Below are 16,530 nucleotides of genomic sequence, written 5' to 3'. Positions count from 1 at the left end.
GCCATGTAACCTGAACAGCTGCTCTCGCTGCTTCCGGATGACTCCAGGCTGCCTTGTAATCACTTTTCCAGGCTGCTGCCGCCCTCCCAATCACCTCCACCCAGAGAGAGCCTCGGTTCTTCCCTTCATTCCCCAAGACAGCGCCAGCCCCAGGCTAATTGTGGCGCTCACAAGCCTTGCTGACAGCTTGGGTACGTCGTGAGGAAATTGCAATTCAGTTAATGAAAGCTGGAAACTGATGCCCTGCTAGATAACTCAGTATGGCCGTCACCAGGCCCCTCAGCCACGCCCCTCCGGTCCTTCAGCCCACCCACTCCAGCCTCTGCCACAGGAGAGGGGACTTCCCTGCTCGAATCAAGACCTTCTTCGGTCCCTGCCCCTACTTTACTGTGTCCAAACTGTGCCACACACCCATTTCTTGGGTCCTCCAGAGAAAGAACCAGAACAGCATCTATAATCAAACAAAAACAAACAACAGTAACCACGAAACGATCAGCCAGAGGCTGACCGTTTATCTCCTGGTGGGACGCGTTTTGGTCTTTTGGTCTCAGCTTCTTTCTGCACTTTCATCCTGAGACTTGCTTGGCATCACGGGAGGCAGAGTAGGAATATTGTCCCCCAAAAGGCAGTCTTCTGCAGACAATGCTTTCTTTTCCAGTGATCTTTCAGAACAAAGGAAAAAATCTTCAGATGCAGTGGTTTTGTGTAGCATCTTGTCTATCATGTTTTGTAAATCCTGGAGAAGCTTTGACTAATTTGACATAAAGATGGAATGTAACTTTGCTTACAAAAATTCCTGTTGAACTGCTTAAGGTGTCCCAATTTTCTGTGAGCACACTAAAAGCGAAAAAGCAAATGTGAATAGAACATTAAAAAAATTTTTTAAGTAGTCTTACACCAAGATAAAATGAAACCTGGCAGATTTTTTTTCTTGTTGAATACTGTTATAGTTGTTCAGTTGCTAAGTTGTGTCCAACTCTTTGCAACCCCATGAACTGCAGAAGGCCAGGCCTCCCTGTGCCTCACTATCTCCCAGAGTTTGCCAAAGTTCATGTCCATTGAGTTGGTGATACCATCCAACCCCTTCTCCTCTGTTGACCCCTTCTCCTCCTGCCCATAATCTTTCCCAGCATCAAGGTCTTTTCCAATGAGTTGGCTCTTTGCATCATGTGGCCAAAGTATTGGAGTTTCAGCTTCAGCACTAGACCTTCCAATGAATATTTAGGGTTTGATTTCCTTTAGGATTGACTGGTTTGATCTCCTTGCTGTCCAAGGGACTCTCAAGAGCCTCTCCAACTCCACAGTTCAAAAGCATCAATTCTTCGGTACCCAGCCTTCTTTATGGTCCAACTCTCATATCCATACATGACTACTGGAAAGACCATAGCTTTGACTAGACAGATCTTTGTTGGCAAAGTGCTGTCTTTGCTTTTTAATATGTTGTCTAGGTTTGTCATAAGCTTTTCTTCAAAGAAGCAAGCGTCTTCTAATTTCACGGCTGCAGTTGCCATCGCAGTGATTTTGGAGCCCAAGAAAAGAAAATCTGTCACTGCTTCCACTTTTCCCCTTTCTATTTCCCCCACTATTTCCCTTGTTGAATATACATAACATAAAGTTTACCATTTGGGGCAGCTTTTTTAAAATAGGATTTTTTTCTCATCCCTTCTATGTTATGAATAAAATAGGCACAAGAAATCTGAGGAGAATGTGAGGGACAGAGAAGGGGGCATCGTTTTGCCAAGCAAGGGCCAGCAGGTGGCAGGCACTTCTCCCTGATACCCCTGGGTTACTGCTCTGCCTGCCCGGTGGCCTCTCTGCTGGGAGTCACTGGTGATGAGAGGTCTGAAACGCTACTTAGTTAATGATGTGCTATGTTTCTAATCCATGGGGAGCCGCTGAAGGTTCTTGAGCATGATCAGAGCCATGCTGAGATTCCTCCAGGGTGAAGTTGAGGAACAGCAGGGGAAGATTCTCAGGGTAGGGAATTGAGTGGAGAGATGACAAGGGGTAGCTGAGTCCAGGTTCTAATGATACAGGATGAGGAGTTAGAAATGAGATAGGACCCTCCCAGGACTACATCCTTGGCAGAAGAGGAGATTAGGGAAAAAATTTCTCGTCTGGCACAGGGAAAAACAAGGAAATGTGTATGTCTTGGCCTGCGTTAGAGTGGAGGGTGGGTATTGCCCTGGGAATTTCTAATCCAAGCTCAGGCTTGTTTTTTGGTCTTTTGTTTGTATGTTTGTTTTTTGGACACACCTGTGGCTTGTGGGATCTTCGTTCCCGAGTAGGGATTGAACCCAGGCCCTTGGCAGTGAAAATGACAAGTCCTAACCACTGGACCACCAGGAAAGTCCTCAGGGTCAGGTTTGTAGCTTGACTTGACACTCCTCACATGACCTTGGAAGCACAAGCTGAAGGATGAACATAAAATGTGTCCTGGGCCCCTAAGGATACTCTAGAAAGACATAGCATACCAGGCCTGTACAGCCTGGGGGTGGTGCTAGACTATTCCCTGGAAGGTGAAGCGGTCTCTAGAGGGACTTCCAAGGAGCAGAAGGCTGGCTTAAGCCTTCTACCAGGGCACCTCCTAGCTTCGTGTTCTCTCACGGGGCATTGCCTTGGGGAATCAGTCTGAAGGCTGCAGGGTCTGTGCTCAGAAATCTCCCCAGGTTGAGATGGAGAGCCAGCCTCAACCCCGGGCCTAAGAGCTTCCCGTGAAGAGCCCTGGACTCTAGTTCTGGAGGGAACACCAAGGACGAAGAAATAGGCCTCTGCCGTGTCTCATTGGAAGACACTTCAAATCAGGAATTTTAAGTTACTCACGGAATATGCAATCAAACTGAATGCATGCCACCATGACGCTATGATATAACCCAGTGACAGGGCTCAGTCGGGGACAGTGCCTCAGAAGAGACGTGTCTAGTCGGGGCCCTGAACAGGGCAGAAGAGACGAAGCTTCACTCTTGGCTCTGCCTCTCCCTGGCTCTGTCCTTGGCTAGTCCCGTCCCTTCCCCAAGCCTCCACTGGTCCATCTAAGGTCTTTAGGTGGCCCAGATGCTAAGATTCTCCATCAAGCTGGGGAAACAGGATGAAAGAGCAAAATTCAGAGGGACTCAACCCTGAGGCAGGGGAAGAGTGTTGGGTGGGGGTAGATACAGGGAGCCCAGATGGAGCTGAGGACAGTGGTGGGCTGGGGGGGTAGTTGGTGGAAAGCTTGGACTTAGGACCTGTGTTCTCATCTGCCTGAAACCCCGCATCCTTACCCCAACTCAGCCTCTAACATTGCACACTGGCCTCAGCGCACTCCTGAAACTGCTTTCTCGTGGTTCCAGTGACCCAGGCACAGAAGCCCTCTAGGGTCCTCAGCCTCAGCATCTCAGGAGGAGGGAAGGTGTCACTTCCTATGTCAGCGGGCCCAGGTCCAGACTCTTCCTGCTTCACACAGTCCTCTTGTGGGTACCAGGTTATTCCTCCTACAGTGGAATAGAAACTCTTATTCCTTTGTTCAAAAACCTCCAAGGGGGAACTTCCCGTGTGGTCCAGTGGTTAAGAACCCACCTTCTAATGCAGGGTATGTGGGTTTGATCCCTGGTTGAGGAACTCAGATCCCACATGCCACGGGGCAACCAAGCCCACACACCGCAGATGAGACCCCTGTGTGCGTGCGTGCATGCTCAGTCGTGTCTGACTCTTCATGGCTCCAGGGACTGTAGCCCGCCAGACTCCTCTGTCCGTGGAATTTTCCAGGCAAGGATGCTGGAGTGGGGTGCCATTTCCTCCTCCAGGGGATCTTCCCAGAGATCAAACCCACATTTCCTACATTGGCAGGTGGGTTCTTTACCAGCTGAGCCACTGGGGAAAGGGAAAGGGAAGTCACTCAGTGGTGTCCGACTCTTTGCAACCCCATGGACTGTAGCCTACCAGGCTCTTCTGTCCATGGGATCTTCCAGGCAAGAGTACTGGAGTGGGGTTCCATTGCCTTCTCCAGGGGATCTTCCTGACCCAGGGATTGAACCCAGGTCTCCTGCATTGTAGGCAGATGCTTTACCGTCTGAGCCACCAGGGAAGTCAAGCTACTGGGGAAGCCCCAAATAAATCCTGATGCAGCCCAATAAATAAGTAAATAAAAACCTCCAAGGATCCTTACTGCCCACTGGCTCAAGTACCAACTCATCACCCAGACACACAAGGCTCTTCATGGTACAGCCTCCACTTCCCTTCCCAGCTTTAGCTCTCTGCTACCTTGCAACAAACTCAGTTCCCCAAGCACACCTTCAACATTCTTCCTACCTCCCTGCCTCTGCTCATCCAATGAGTCCGTCCTGGAAACTCCCTTCTTTGCTGGTCAAATTACTTTCCATCAGCGATGTCCACACTACCACTTACGTGAAGATCTGTCTCGATGATTTCCAAATGTAACCATGATAGTTAAGCTGCTGAAGCAAAGACAGCCTCAAATACCCAGACTTAAGTAAGCTTCCTTTGATTCCTGCCTATTTTCTGACCCTAGTTTTCCAGTTTTCCTGTGACTCTGTGAGCTGTTTAATGACCTCCCATAACACTCGTTCTCTGCTTAAGCTACCCAGAATTGGTTTCTGTTGCTTGCAATCAATAACCCTGACTGATACCCCTGCCCCACTCCTAGATTGCTATCATCAAGTGAGACGCTGTGCACACAGGTGCTTTGTGAACAGCGAAGCCCGGCAGAGATATGATTTATCATTCCACTCTGTGTTTCCCCATCCACTGCCTCCCATCATCCAGCCGCCTCCGACAGAAGAGAACCAGCAAAACAACTTGCAATCACATTAGCTGAAGGGAATGAAGGGCCAGAAGAGCTAGCCGTGAGGCCAAAAATAGAGCACTCATGTTACACTTGATAATTACCTCCCTGACTTTAACTTTGGCAATTACATAATCTCAAACTTTTTTTTTTCAATCTAAACAGAGAGCAAATAATCTCCAAAACCACTTACTGATGATTTCTGACTCCATTTAAGTGCTTTGTTTAGATGCTTTGTTATTGAGCCACCAAGAGAGACAAAGGGGTCATCTCCTCTCTGCTATTCCCTCTACAGTCCATGCAGCCTTCCTTGCCCATATGGCTGGAAGAAGTCGCTCCCTTCTCTAAACTACTCTGGTGCAATTTTTTTAAATATAATTTACATACAGTTTACTGTATATAAGATTTCCACAAGTCCAAATTGTGGAATTTTTGCATATTTTGCATATGACCAGGGGTCCACTACCCAGATCAAGACAGAACATTTCCAGAAAGTTCCCTCATGCTTCTCCCAGCCAGTGCCCCAGTGGGAATCACACTTCTCTCCATCACCAGATCTAGAACTTCATAAAAGTGGAATCATGTGGTACGGACTCCTTTGCTTCTAGCTTCTTTCATTCAACAAGTTTTTGAGTCTCTTGGTTTGGTTTGGTTTAGTTTAGTATTTTTTTTTTTTTTTTGGCCACACCGTACAGCTTGTGGCATCTCACTCAGTTCCCTGACCAGTAATCCAATCCAATAGGACCAGGAGTCCTAACCACTGGACCACCAGGGAACTCCCTTAATAACCTTTGATAAAATAACATTTACCACTTGGCGCACGCTTTCTTATTTATGTCCTCTCTCCCATCCTAGACTTGGGAGACAGGGGGTCCATATTGAATGATACCCTTCCATAAAATGCTCCACAAGTTAGATGCTTGGTAAACAGTTCCGAAATGAACTCACCAGTGAGGATCAGAACTTCAGGCGCACTTTCTGTCTCCTTGACCGTCACCGTCTTGATGCTGTATGCATCTATGGAGCACTACCAGGCTCTGGGCTGAGCTCTTTATATACATGCTCTTCGCATAAGCACTCACTGGATGTAGGTACAACTTTGTCTGCATTTTCCACGTGTGCAGACTAAGATTAAGAGATGTGACATGACTTCCCCAAGGTCAGATCACTAAGAAGTGACAGAGCCAGGTCTCAGACTCTGGTCTGTCTGACCCAGAACCAAGATGCTAACAAATAATCTGCACTGCCCTGAAGTTACGAAGGAGACTGACATGAATGGCTCCCAAGTCCTCTGTGACAGCTCACGAACTTCTCCCATCAGCCCAGCAACACACATGATTATGCCTGTCTTTCCCACAGGTGGGAAGGCTGTGGGGCAGAAACTAACAAGTGGCCAAGACTGGAAGCTACAATGCCTCCCCCTGGAAAGCCCTGGTCCTTTGTCTGACACCGCTGACTGCCTTTCTGCAGGACAGGCTGACTGCATGAAAGGCTTTAGCAGCTAATCTCTGTGCAGCCTGGGTGTTTGCTTCCTTGAACCAAGGTGATATCGCAGTCAAAGGCCTCCTTTAAAGCACAGCATTGGCACCTGGTAGACTGGACTGTGCGAGGCTGCGACTAGGGTGGCCCTGTCTATGAGCCTTTAAGGTGTCATCCTCAAATATTCTAAAAGAGCAGACCCAAAGGAAATGCCTGTGCCCTTTCATTCTTCTGTATTGAAATCATGACGTGAGCCAGGCATCGTGCCAGGCACTGGTGAACACCGGAGGTCTGGTTTTCATTCTCATGGAGCCTCTGGTCCAGCAGGGGAAACAGAATGTGCAATGAAGGCAAGGTCAGGACCCCTGGGATCTGTAACAGGAGTCCTAACGGAGCCTGGCAGCCCCAGGAGAGCTTCAGAGAGGAAGTGATGTTCAGTTTTGACCTGAGTAAGGAGCTGGGGTTAGTAGTTGAGGGAAGTAGAGTGTGTATGTTGGAGGAGGCAGTTGAGGCGGAGGGAGCAGTGTATGAAAACAGCCTGAAGCAGGAAGAGGAACCTCGGGAGGGGTAACGAGGGCAGAGATATTCACCTTGTTCACATCCAAACACATAGCACCACACCTGGCACCAATAAGGTGCTCTATAAATACCTGGCTGCCTGAAGGAATGATGAATGAATGCTTATATGAAATTCCTTCTTGCTGAAGTAGAGTGGAGGAGGAGTCAGAGAAGGAGGAGTCTGAGACATGGGCATCAGCCTGAGAAGGAGTCTGAGAGGTGGGCATCAGCCAGATCATGCAGGGTCTTGAAGGTCATGGTTAACTAGGACTTTATAGAAGGGAAATAGAAGAACAACAATAATGACCTCAAAGAGATGGGAAGGGATACGAATGATGCTGAGTTGTGGCATGATCTTAATGGCATTTTTAAAAAGTCACATTGGCTACTGAGGAGAGAATGGCCTGGCAGAGCAGGTAGCTGGAGGTGACAGTAGTGATGACGGGAAGGGAAGAAAGTGGAAAGATTCAGGAGAGTGAGGGGGTGGAGTGATCAGGACTTGAGACAACGATGACTCACACACACACACGCGCGTGCTTCTGGCTGGCTCAGCAGGCTGGGTGATGCGGCCACTCACCCTGGTAGGGGAACAGGTAGAGAAAATGAGGAGTTTTTATACATATTGAAATTAAGATGCCCAAGAAACATCCAAACAAAAAAGTCAAGTAGGCTGTGGGATGTGTGGGCTGGTGCCCAGAGGATGGCCGACATCTAGATAGCTGAAACCACAGGCAAGAATATCACCCATGCAGAGAACAAAGCAAGAGGAGGCTAGGACCTAGAACTCAGCCTGAAGTGGCTACAGAGGGGAAGAGAAGTCAGTCGATGAAACGAAAAGGGGAGAGAGGCAGGTAGTAAACTAGAGAGCACGGGGTCACACAAGTTGGAAGGAGAATGTTTTAAGAAAGAAGCAGTCTTCTGAATTAAGAATGAGGATTGAAATGTTTCCAGTGGGTTTATCAATAGGAAAGCTATGGAAGACATCAGTTTCTATAAAAATATAAGTGATGATTACTTTTATCTCAGCCCTAAGGAAAGAGACCTGGAGAAGGAAATGGCAACCCATTCCAGTATTCTAGCCTGGACAATTCCATGGACAGAGAAGCCTGGTGGGCTACAGTCCATGGGGTCTACATGGCTACAGTCCAAAGAGTTGGATAGGACTGAGCGACTAACACACACACGCACACACAAAGAAGGAGACTATGTTCCAGAGACAGGACTTGGGAACCCTCTAATAAGGGAGGCTCTGGACACTGGGAACCTCACAGGTTAATTGTAATCCTTTCCCCTTTGGGGTCAGGCTTTCTGTCTTTGAGAGAAAGAAAAGCTGTCCGTGAGGAGCTTCAGACACAGGAGGAAAGAGCCTTGGAAAACACACTCATAACGCATCAGCAAGGACATGTGACATAGCACGGAAAAAAACCAGAGCCCCATGATTCATTCATTCAACAACACATGTATTGAGTCTCTACTACTTACCTGACCCAAAGATCTCAGTCCATTGACTATTTCTTGAGCTACTAGTGCATGAATCGCATTAATTCCACGAGTCTTTTGTCCTTTCAACGAAAGGGTAAATTCTCAGAGCAGAATGTCTCCCACCAAATTGGGATAACTCAGCTATTCTTGGCAATTCACCAGTCTCACAATTTCTCATGAAACCATTCCTTCTACCCATAATGTCCTCCAACTGCCTAAACCCTCCTTTTCAAGGCCCAGTTCAGATGTCACTTCCTCTGTGAACTTTCGCCAAATGCCTCAAACTTAATCCTCCCTTCTCAGAGTTCCTAAGGGCCAGAAATAGCTCTTCTCTTCCTACATAGTGTTGATTTCTGTGTGAGGCTTCTGTCTCCCATCTATATCTCTTCTTACAACCCTCAATGCCTAGTAGAGCCGCTTAGTAAGTTTGTCAAAAAATCAGGTACCTGCCGCCTCCGCCAGGTCCCTGGTCAGAATACAGCTCTACACCCAAGACTGGAGGGAACCGACAACCCAGAAAATGCTCCTCTGACGCCACCTCCTGGCTAGATGGGAAATGACAGCTCCTGATCGTGGGCTTTCCACGCAAATTGTTCTCTCATTCATTCTTTCATCACGTCTATGCCAGGCTCTAAGTATACTGGTGAACAAGACAAGTGCAGTTCCTGACCTCAAAAAAGTTTAGCATCTAGGAAAGAAGACAGTCTCAGAACTGGAGTGTGGTATGATCCTGAACGTTTTAAGACCTCAGGAAAGGGGGCTGCTTTGCCTGTCCCTCAGGCTGCCGTGTGCCGAGGCCATGACTGGGACATGGTCTAAGCAGGACACTGTCCTTTTGTGGCACTTGGGCTCTCGATTGGGAAGGAGGTTCTCCATGTTTCACCCACCATACACCCCCCAACACTTTTGTTTTTCAAAGTTTATTGATAACAAGAAAAACAGTACACACTACAAAATAGTTCTCGTTCGGTGCCTCTAAATGGCTGGTCCTTGAGTCCATGTCTTCTAGTCTTGAAATCAGTTTTAGAGCAGGAAGAGACCTTCATCCTTTCATTCATTCATCCTGTAGTTACTTATTGAGCACTGTTAGGTGCCAGGCATTGTGTTAAGTGCTGAGGACATAGTAGGGAATAAGGACATGTTTGTGTTCTCTTTGGGGAGACAGGAAACAAAGCAAGTACACAACTTTTAATATTTATGTTTTTATTTGTAATAAGTGGTACACTGTATGATTCAAAATACAAAAAGGTACACAGTGAAGCCTCCCATTCCTGCCCCTAGCCACCTAACCCCCTCCATAGAGGCTAGCAATGTTATCAGTTTCTTCTGTACCCGTCCAGAGAAAACATATGAATATACAAGCAAATATATTCTCCCCACCCCCCACCTCTTATACAAACAGTGGTATTCTACACACTCTACACTGCACCTTGGGATTTTTTTCACTTAACAATATATCTTAAGAAATCATTCTATATCAATACATAGCTATCTTTTGTAAAATTGTATGGTATTCCATTGTGTGAATGTTGAGTTATTTAAAATAATAAATGTTAGGATGTAAACAGAAATAGGGAGGTGAATTTTAAAAAACAAAGGAGTACTGGCTTTACCTTCAGTGATCAGGAAAGAATGCTCACGCTCAGGAAATGATGTTGAAGCTGAGTTCGAGAAAAAAAAGAGAGAGAGAGAGAGAGGAAATCACCAGGAGACCACAGGAGGAACAACGTGCAAGCGAGACAAAGGACTGCCAAGGCGGAGATGAGCTTGGCATGCTGGAGGGGCTGGAGACCACCGTGGCTGAAACCAGGGCCAGACGGTGATGGGCCCTGCAGGCCAGGAGAAGGAGTGCAGGGTGATTCTAACTGCAGCAGGCAGCTGTTAGAGGGCTCAAGAGAGAAATGGGCATGCTCTGATTTATACGTGTACATTCACTCAGGCAGCCGTGTGGAAGGAGGATTAAAGGACAAGAGTGACAGATGAGAAAGGAGGCAGATGCAGTACCCCAGGCAGGAAATAAAAACAGCATGGAGAGGTGGTGCAATGCAGATGAGAAACACCGACGGTGTGGGAATTTATTTTGGTAGCAGGGTTGACATGATTGGAAGGTCAACCTCATAGATCATTTAGCCTAGTTCGCTCACTTCCTGGGCTGACCAAGCCTAAATGACTTGCTTGCCACAGGTTACAGAGTGCCTTTATGATAGATCCAGGGCTAGAATTCAAGGCTTCTGGCTTCCAGGTCAGTATTCTATCTCCCCAAGAAATCTGGAATTGGAGAATAGAAACTGTATTTTAAAAATTCTGTTAACCAGTAATTGATATTCAATTATTTTAAATTGTGTCAGCTTTTTATTAGCTTTCCTGACTCTCCACCTTAGAGAGACAGATCTGTGGTGAGTGCGATCTCAGGTTTACTGCTGCCCACTCTAAGCCCAGAGCAAGGGAAGCAGGCAGTATGGGAGATGGAAGAGCGAAAGTAAACAGGATAGTCTGGAGAGATCTCACTGGTGCGGGAATCCCTGCTGAAAAAGGGGTGAGTGGGACTTGCAGATAAACGAGGGAAGGTATTCCAGGTGGAAGACCCAACCAGGGTGCAGGCTCTGTGATAGGAACCTGGCGTGTCTGAAGAGAAGCGGGGAGAACAAGGTGAGTGAAAAAGACAAGCACAGTGAGAGGAAAATGGAATTGCAACACTCAAGATGGCTTAAGAATTTGTGAGCTGTTGAAGGCTTTGGCCTCTACTCTAGAGTGAGGTGGGAGCCAAGACAAAGTCTGAGCTCCGAAGTGGCATGATCTGATGTACTTTTCCACAGGATCCCTGTATTGCTGTGTGGAGGACAGAAAGTCTAAGTCGCTCAGTCATGTCTGACTCTTTGCGACCCCATGGACCCCATGGAATTCTCCAGGCCAGAATACTGGAGTGGGTAGCCTTTCCATTCTTCAGGGGATCTTCCCAACCCAGGGATCGAACCCAGGTCTCCTGCATTGCAGGCAGGCTCTTTACCAGCTGAACCACCAGGGAAGCCCAAGAATACTGGAGTAACCTATCCCTTCTCCAGTGGATCTTCCTGACCCAGGAATCAAACTGCGGTCTCCTGCATTGCAGGCGGATTCTTTACCAACTGAGCTATCAGGGAAACCAGCTAAAAGACTGGTGCAGTCATCTAGGTGAGACAGGATAATAACTTGACCATAGACATGCTAAGTGGACAACCAGTAAGACTTATGGACAATTATGACGCAGGATATAAGGAAAAGAGTCAAACATTACTCTCAGGATTTGGCCTGAGAAATGAGAGAGATGAAGTTATTACATGAGATGGGGCAGATGAGATGGGGAGGGCTGTAGGTTTATATAAGTGTTAGGTTTGAGATGTTGGTGAGACTTAAGTGGAGAGACTGCACTGGCAACTGAATATACCAGAGTGCCAGGGACAGACCTGAACTGACTCTACATTTGGGAGTAGTTGGCACATGGATGGTGTTTAAAGCCCTTGGACTGGATGAAATCTAGTGAGTGTAGGTCAAGGACTAAGCCCCTAGATCACTCTGGCATCAAGAGGGCAAAAAGCAGAGGAGGAACCAACCAAGGAGACTTAAGTAGGAACCAGTAAAATAAGAGGAAAACCACGAAGTGTGTGTGCCATGCTGGAATCCAAGTGAAGAAAGTGTATCAAGGAGATCACATGCCACTTATAGGTCAAATAGGGGCTGAGAATTAACAATGTAAGGTCACTGGTGACCTTAAGAGGATCAGTGCCACTGAAATGAAGAGGATGAAAGCCTGATTGGAGTGGGTTAGAGAAAATGAGGGGGAAATGGAGCCAGGGAGTAACAGCTTCCTCTTTGGGGTCTTGCTGCAAAGAGAAAGAGAAATGAGTTGTAACTGACAGAAGAAATGGGGAAAAAGGCAGCACATTTTTATGCTGATGGGAATGATCCAACAAAGGTAAAATTGGGATGTGGAAGATTTGATGGAGTGATGTTCCTGAGATGCTGAAAGACTAAGGTCTGGTACGGAAAGGGACTCTTTATAGAAACATACATAGTCCCAAATGCATTGGTTCACAAACTTTTAAACTTCATCAGAATCACTTGGAGCACTTACTCAAGCACAGATTGCTGGGCCCCATCCTCAGAATTTGATTCAATAGGTCTGAAGTGGAATCCAGTAATTTGCATTTCTGACAAGTTCCCCAGTGGTGCTGATACTGCTGGCCTGGAGACCAGGCTTTAATAAACATCAATCCACAGTTATGAGGTAAGTAGATGTAGTGGCAGGAGTCGGTGATTTTCATTCTGATTGCTTCATTTTTCTCAGTCATGTAAAGTCATTGAGAGTGAAGATGGGATATGAGGTGTTGGGAGGAAATGGTAGGAAATGGTTATCTTGTGAGTCGGAAAAGTGAATAGATGGGGGAAATGTTGAAATGACCCCCCTCCTGAGGTTGATAATCATGAATCTAAGACAAGACACTGGCTGAATGTTTTTATCCAACCACTGTGAACTGCACAGGTGCGGGTAGGGGTAGAGTTTTATGTAACCAAGACTGTGGTTTGTCAATTAAAACAGATGAAGAGAAAGCGGCATGAGAGCTGACAGTGAACACAAGGTGGGAGGGAGATTATGAGGACCATCAAGTTTAGGAAACGAGAGGGAGGAGGTACTGTGAGGTAAAATGATATTTTTCTCAAAAGTGCTTTCTCAAAGCCTTACCCAGCTTGTCTTCATCACTCACCTCTCTCAATTTGTTAGCATGACTCTTCCAGCCTCAAACATTTGTGTTCTTTTCTCTATAGCACTCATCCCAGAATTGAAGTCCCACTGAAGGAAGGGCTTTCAGTTTTCCGCTGTGGCCCCAGCGCCTAGAATTCTGCCTGGCATTTAGCAGTGCTCCCCAACATTATCCTCCTTATCCCAATCCTGGCCAGCTTATTCTTCAACCACATCCAGGGCATGTCCTAGACTTCTGCATCAAAGTACCTTGACTTGGAATGACATTCATCTGAAAACACAGTGCCTAACTCTTCAAGTTGAAAGACTTTGGGGAAATGCTGGTCTGGAAAATTTGGGTCCCAGTGCTTAAGAACAACAAGATGACAAGTTCAAGGTTCTGCCAGGTAGCTTTTGATGACAGAAACCTAGGTCCTTGGGGCACTACTCACTCCAGGATCCTAGAAGGTCAACCATATTGTTCTGTAAGACCTGGGTCCTTCTCAGGCAGACCAAAATAGAAAAATTCCTGAAATTTTGATGGGGAAGGGGCAGGGAGGCACACACTATAGATGGTTTAGTATTATTCCATCTTTGTAAAATAACTTAAAATTATATGCATTATATTCAGGAATACACACATGCTATATACTATATACTGAATTTACATATAAAGCAATCTGTTTAATGGTTTAGAAGGATAGATAGCAAAGTGTTATACCAAGATGTACTTTTTTTAGTCTATATATGTAACTGTCTGGACAGGTTGTTTTGATTAGAAAAGCTCTAGTAGTTAAAATGAATCTAAATTCCCACAAAAACCATACATCAAGTGGCTTCAGAGGTCAATTCCTCTTTCCAGTGAGGAAATACACGCAAAGAGTAATTCCCTGACTTTCCCAATCAGACGTCTCATTGATGGAGCAGAGTACCTAGGAGTGAGCTCAAACTGCCAACAGGAAGATGAAGAGGCAAGGAGCTCATGTGGTTCCCACTAAGAAAAATCTAGGAAGATCCAGTACTGAAAGGGAAACCTGCTGGGTACAGCCCCTCTGTTCTTCCTACTCTGTGTACCTCCCACAACTGTAAACCCGCACTACATTGCAATCCTTGAACTAAACTGAGGACAAGAATCTTAATCATTCCCTCTCCCCCAGTGCCCAACAGCACTAACAGGGGCCCACAAAATAGAGACTCAATGACTGAATAGATGGGGAAAGCAGATGAACACACTCTCACGAAAAACTGGACAAAGCAGCAAAATTGGGAGTTTCTTTAGGGAGCTTCCCCTTAAAGGGAAACTCCAGGGTAACTTTATTTTTAGAGCACGTGAACACTGCCCATCGCCAGCAGGTGGGGCCACAGTAACCGTTTCACAACCTTCAGCCAGCCACGCGGTTGAGCATTATTTTAAAAGGGAGAAGAAAGCAGCAAGTCATGCATGGCACTAATGTCATCTCTGCCCTGCTAGCAGGACAGTGTGAAACCCCAGTTCCCTGTCCTTTAGGCAGCAGAGACCCAGCTCACCTGTGAAGGTAACAGGCTTGGCACTAAGAGAGGCTTTTGCAAGAGCGCAAAAGCAGTATCTACACCATCTTGAACCCGTATTTCTCGCGGTCAAAGTCAGGGGAAAATCAGACCAAATGACAGGGTATGCACAGCGCCGCCCCCCCGCCCCCCCACCCCCAGGCTGCAGCGGGCTAGTTAGCGGGGTTGCAGGAGTACGGAGAATCAGGTTAGCAGGGCACAAGTTTCCACCTCCCTGCGGATCACGATGCCATGGCCACCAAGTGCAGCACCAACCTGCGCGCGCTGTCCAGTCACGGAGCCCAGCGACGGGAACAAGGGCGGGAGGGTGCCCTATGCTCGCTCCCCTGCAGGCGAGGCTAGAGCCAGTCCAGGGAGCCTGCAAGCAGAGCCCTGCAGGTTTGTGGGGCATCCTCCAACCCACTTAATCTCCCTGCGGCTGATTACCCTGCAGCCATGTCAGCTTTCCACGTGCAAACCCAGCAGTTGTAACAAGTATTAGTTGCAAAGAAAGGCTTGTCTCAGGGGTAAGGAGTTTCATCCGCTGCCAGAAACAGGGCTAGCAGTGAGAGTTACAGTCGTGAGAAAGTGGCGATACTATCACAGGCAAAAAACAGGAAGATTGTAAACTGGCTTTATGAAACCTGAATCCTTAGGACACTTAAACTCATTTTCATTTTCAGAGGGAAGGCTCCTACATTCATGACACAAGACTACATTTCCAGGAGAAAAAAAATCATTTTTCAAATAAGAGTGGGAATATTCAAGTGCTATCTGCTCCCTAATGAAAAACGTCAGCATATGACCACTTACTTTTCCACAGGCAGAAAAAGCTCTGAACCCCTAAAATAGTTTAGGTGGGGTGGAAGCCAGGACTTTCAACATTTTGGGTCTCTAATTTACAACACTAAAAAGATAGAAATTAATGAAGGGTGCAAACCAACCCGCACTCATTGTCCCCTACTCTAGATGAAGTATTAATAAGCCAAGTGAAAAGCCCTCTCCACAACTCCAGAAGACTGGTACACAGCTCTACAAAAGTGGGAGAGATGAGTGGTTAGGTGTTTTCATTAGGCTAAATAATTCTTCACTTATACAAGAAATAAAGCCCCCACTTTAATAATCCATTGCAATTCAAAGTGTTGCTTTATAAAAAAAAAATCAAGGGTTGGTTTCTAAATATTCTCCAATAAAAAGAACCTTTGTTCCTTGGAAAAATGGGGCTGAGAGACTAAAAATACAAGACTAGCCAAGAACATCTTATAGTACATACCAGAATGTTAAGTAAAGGCTCCAAAGAACACTGGGGGCATGTCAAAAGGACACAGGAGCCAACTTGAAGGAGCTCCCGTGACCAAAGCTGGGACAATTTGAGCAACAAATGATAGCAGTGACACATAGAATAAAATACTTATGAGTCCACAATGATGTCACTAAATAAAATGGGGACAAGGGACAGTGTCTCCTTATAGAATTCTAATAGTACAAATGTAGAAGAAATAATAGACATAATGAATTAACACTTGGTAAATGTCACATACTTGATAGCCAGTGAGTAACAATCCAAGGTGTCAAAATTAGTGAACAAAGACTGTTTAAAATTATATCCCTCCACAAGTTACTTATTCACTACAAAGGGAAACAATAACTTTACAGTGGAGAAACACAGCAAATACTACCTTAATGTGATCAAAATTAATTAACACCACCAATAATAATACATATGGACATCATGTATCCAGATACAACGCACCAGGAAAGGGCATATGATTTTTGCAGTATTCTTACCAAAATATAACTTCAATCCAGTGGTGAGACAGTATTAAAGTCAATTCGAGGGGCACTATATAAACAACTGGCCAGTACTCTTCCCAAGTGTCAAAATCATAAAAGATAAAGGCTGAAGAACTTGCAGTCCACAAACTAAAGACAACTAAACACACCATGGGATCCTGGACTGAATGCTGAGCTGGAAATAAAGAGA

This window comes from Bos mutus, chromosome 2, assembly GCF_027580195.1.
Source record: "Bos mutus isolate GX-2022 chromosome 2, NWIPB_WYAK_1.1, whole genome shotgun sequence".
In the NCBI taxonomy this organism is placed as follows: Eukaryota; Metazoa; Chordata; class Mammalia; order Artiodactyla; family Bovidae; genus Bos; species Bos mutus.
This window is presented reverse-complemented; position numbering follows the sequence as displayed.